The following is a 4,792-nucleotide window of genomic DNA, read 5'->3' on the forward strand; positions in this document are numbered from 1 at the left end:
TATGGATGCAATTGCGAGTGGTTCGGCAAAGGTAGTCGTTCCGATGCGTCCATGTCGTGGCCAAATCGATAATTCGATTTGAGCCCTCGTATAGCATTTGGGTCTCTCGATGTGATTCCGCATTCCAGTCCCTTTGGGCACTGCTTGAGCCGCATCCCAGGGGGTTCCCTTCCCAATAATCTGCCTCGCAACCCGATTGCTATGCGGTGAGGCTCCTCGGCCGCCTCGGAACTATCTGTGTATCAGACGCATCGCGGGATAAGGGGTTGGCAACGGTAGTCGCCCCAAGCGCGTCCGATGCTTGGACCATTCCGAGGCGGCCCTGAAGCCTCTTCCGTCTAGCCGTTGGGTCCTTCTCGCCGCATCCCTTGCCTCGCACCCCGATTGCTATGCGGTGAGGCTCCTCGGCCGCCTTGGAACTATCTGTGTATCAGACGCATCGCGGGATAAGGGGTTGTCACTGGTAGTCGCCCCAAGCGCGTCCGATGCTTGGACCATTCCGAGGCGGCCCTGAAGCCTCTTCCGTCTAGCCGTTGGGTCCTTCTCGCCGCATCCCTCGACTCGCACCCCGATTGCTATGCGGTGAGGCTCCTCGGCCGCCTTGGAACTATCTGTGTATCGGACGCGTCGCGGGATAAGGGGTTGTCACTGGTAGTCGCCCCAAGCGCGTCCGATGCTTGGACCATTCCGAGGCGGCCCTGAAGCCTCTTCCGTCTAGCCGTTGGGTCCTTCTCGCCGCATCCCTCGCCTCGCACCCCGATTGCTATGCGGTGAGGCTCCTCGGCCGCCTTGGAACTATCTGTGTATCGGACGCGTCGCGGGATAAGGGGTTGTCACTGGTAGTCGCCCCAAGCGCGTGCGATGCATGGACCATTCCCAGGCGGCCCTGAAGCCTCTTCCGTCTAGCCGTTGGGTCCTTCTCGCCGCATCCCTCGCCTCGCACCCCGATTGCTATGCGGTGAGGCTCCTCGGCCGCCTTGGAACTATCTGTGTATCGGACGCGTCGCGGGATAAGGGGTTGTCACTGGTAGTCGCCCCAAGCGCGTCCGATGCTTGGACCATTCCGAGGCGGCCCTGAAGCCTCTTCCGTCTAGCCGTTGGGTCCTTCTCGCCGCATCCCTCGCCTCGCACCCCGATTGCTATGCGGTGAGGCTCCTCGGCCGCCTTGGAACTATCTGTGTATCGGACGCGTCGCGGGATAAGGGGTTGTCACTGGTAGTCGCCCCAAGCGCGTCCGATGCTTGGACCATTCCGAGGCGGCCCTGAAGCCTCTTCCGTCTAGCCGTTGGGTCCTTCTCGCCGCATCCCTCGCCTCGCACCCCGATTGCTATGCGGTGAGGCTCCTCGGCCGCCTTGGAACTATCTGTGTATCGGACGCGTCGCGGGATAAGGGGTTGTCACTGGTAGTCGCCCCAAGCGCGTCCGATGCTTGGACCATTCCGAGGCGGCCCTGAAGCCTCTTCCGTCTAGCCGTTGGGTCCTTCTCGCCGCATCCCTCGCCTCGCACCCCGATTGCTATGCGGTGAGGCTCCTCGGCCGCCTTGGAACTATCTGTGTATCGGACGCATCGCGGGATAAGGGGTTGTCACTGGTAGTCGCCCCAAGCGCGTCCGATGCTTGGACCATTCCGAGGCGGCCCTGAAGCCTCTTCCGTCTAGCCGTTGGGTCCTTCTCGCCGCATCCCTCGCCTCGCACCCCGATTGCTATGCGGTGAGGCTCCTCGGCCGCCTTGGAACTATCTGTGTATCGGACGCGTCGCGGGATAAGGGGTTGTCACTGGTAGTCGCCCCAAGCGCGTCCGATGCTTGGACCATTCCGAGGCGGCCCTGAAGCCTCTTCCGTCTAGCCGTTGGGTCCTTCTCGCCGCATCCCTCGCCTCGCACCCCGATTGCTATGCGGTGAGGCTCCTCGGCCGCCTTGGAACTATCTGTGTATCGGACGCGTCGCGGGATAAGGGGTTGTCACTGGTAGTCGCCCCAAGCGCGTCCGATGCTTGGACCATTCCGAGGCGGACCTGAAGCCTCTTCCGTCTAGCCGTTGGGTCCTTCTCGCCGCATCCCTCGCCTCGCACCCCGATTGCTATGCGGTGAGGCTCCTCGGCCGCCTTGGAACTATCTGTGTATCGGACGCGTCGCGGGATAAGGGGTTGTCACTGGTAGTCGCCCCAAGCGCGTCCGATGCTTGGACCATTCCGAGGCGGCCCTGAAGCCTCTTCCGTCTAGCCGTTGGGTCCTTCTTGCCGCATCCCTCGCCTCGCACCCCGATTGCTATGCGGTGAGGCTCCTCGGCCGCCTTGGAACTATCTGTGTATCGGACGCGTCGCGGGATAAGGGGTTGTCACTGGTAGTCGCCCCAAGCGCGTCCGATGCTTGGACCATTCCGAGGCGGCCCTGAAGCCTCTTCCGTCTAGCCGTTGGGTCCTTCTCGCCGCATCCCTCGCCTCGCACCCCGATTGCTATGCGGTGAGGCTCCTCGGCCGCCTTGGAACTATCTGTGTATCGGACGCATCGCGGGATAAGGGGTTGTCACTGGTAGTCGCCCCAAGCGCGTCCGATGCTTGGACCATTCCGAGGCGGCCCTGAAGCCTCTTCCGTCTAGCCGTTGGGTCCTTCTCGCCGCATCCCTCGCCTCGCACCCCGATTGCTATGCGGTGAGGCTCCTCGGCCGCCTTGGAACTATCTGTGTATCGGACGCGTCGCGGGATAAGGGGTTGTCACTGGTAGTCGCCCCAAGCGCGTCCGATGCTTGGACCATTCCGAGGCGGACCTGAAGCCTCTTCCGTCTAGCCGTTGGGTCCTTCTCGCCGCATCCCTCGCCTCGCACCCCGATTGCTATGCGGTGAGGCTCCTCGGCCGCCTTGGAACTATCTGTGTATCGGACGCGTCGCGGGATAAGGGGTTGTCACTGGTAGTCGCCCCAAGCGCGTCCGATGCTTGGACCATTCCGAGGCGGCCCTGAAGCCTCTTCCGTCTAGCCGTTGGGTCCTTCTCGCCGCATCCCTCGCCTCGCACCCTGATTGCTATGCGGTGAGGCTCCTCGGCCGCCTTGGAACTATCTGTGTATCGGACGCGTCGCGGGATAAGGGGTTGTCACTGGTAGTCGCCCCAAGCGCGTCCGATGCTTGGACCATTCCGAGGCGGACCTGAAGCCTCTTCCCTCTAGCCGTTGGGGCTTTCTCGCCGCATCCCTCGCCTCGCACCCCGATTGCTATTCGGTGAGGCTCCTCGGCCGCCTTGGAACTATCTGTGTATCGGACGCATCGCGGGATAAGGGGTTGGCAGTGGTAGTCGCCCCAAGCGCGTCCGATGCTTGGACCATTCCGAGGCGGCCCTGCAGCCTCTTCCGTCTAGCCGTTGGGGCCATCTCGCTGCATCCCCCACCTCGCACCACGATTGCTATGCGGTGAGGCTCCTTGGCCGCCTCGGAACTATCTGTGTATCGGACGCATCGCGGGATAAGGGGTTGTCACTGGTAGTCGCCCCAAGCGCGTCCGATGCTTGGACTATTCCGAGGCGGCCCTGCAGCCTCTTCCGTCTAGCCGTTGGGGCCATCTCGCCGCATCCCCCAGCTCCTCGGCCGCCTCGGAACTATCTGTGTATCGGACGCATCGCGGGATAAGGGGTTGGCAGTGGTAGTCGCCCCAAGCGCGTTCGATGCTTGGACTATTCCGAGGCGGCCCCGCAGCCTCTTCCGTCTACCCTTTGGGGCCATCTCGCCGCATCCCTCGCCTCGCACCCCGATTGCTATGCGGTGAGGCTCCTCGGCCGCCTGGGAACTATCTTCGTATCGGATGCATCGCGGGATAAGGGGTTGTCACTGGTAGTCGCCCCAAGCGCGTCCGATGCTTGGACTATTCCGAGGCGGCCCTGTGGCCTCTTCCGTCTAGCCGTTGGGGCCATCTCGCCGCATCCCTCACCTCGCACCCCCATTGCTATGCGGTGAGGCTCCTCGGCCGCCTTGGAACTGTCTTCGTATCGGAAGCATCGCGGGATAAGGGGTTGTCACTGGTAGTCGCCCCAAGCGCGTCCGATGCTTGGACTATTCCGAGGCGGCCCTGCAGCCTCTTCCGTCTAGCCGTTGGGGCCATCTCGCCGCATCCCCCACCTCGCACCCGGATTGCTATGCGGTGAGGCTCCTCGGCCGCCTTGGAACTATCTTCGTATCGGACGCATCGCGGGATAAGGGGTTGTCACTGGTAGTCGCCCCAAGCGCGTCCGATGCTTGGACTATTCCGACGCGGCCCTGTGGCCTCTTCCGTCTAGCCGTTGGGGCCATCTCGCCGCATCCCCCACCTCGCACCCCGATTGCTATGCGGTGAGGCTCCTCGGCCGCCTTGGAACCATCTTCGTATCGGACGCATCGCGGGATGAGGGGTTGTCACTGGTAGTCGCCCCAAGCGCGTCCGATGCTTGGACCATTCCGAGGCGGCCCTGAAGCCTCTTCCGTCTAGCCGTTGGGGCCTTCCCGCCCCATCCCTCGCCTCGCACCCCCGATTGCTATGCGGTGAGGCTCCTCGGCCGCCTTGGAACCATCTGTGTATCGGACGCATCGCGGGATAAGGGGTTGGCACTGGTAGTCGCCCCAAGCGCGTCCGATGCTTGGAGCATTCCGAGGTGGCCCTGAAGCCTCTTCCGTCTAGCCGTTGGGGCCTTCCCGCCCCATCCCTCGCCTCGCACCCCGATTGATATGCGGTGAGGCTCCTCGGCCGCCTTGGAACTATCTGTGTATCGGACGCATCGCGGGATAAGGGGTTGGCACTGGTAGTCGTCCCAATCGCGTCCGATGCTTGGAC

The sequence above is a fragment of the Cryptomeria japonica genome, unplaced genomic scaffold (genome assembly GCF_030272615.1).
Source record: "Cryptomeria japonica unplaced genomic scaffold, Sugi_1.0 HiC_scaffold_374, whole genome shotgun sequence".
Lineage (NCBI taxonomy): Eukaryota > Viridiplantae > Streptophyta > Pinopsida > Cupressales > Cupressaceae > Cryptomeria > Cryptomeria japonica.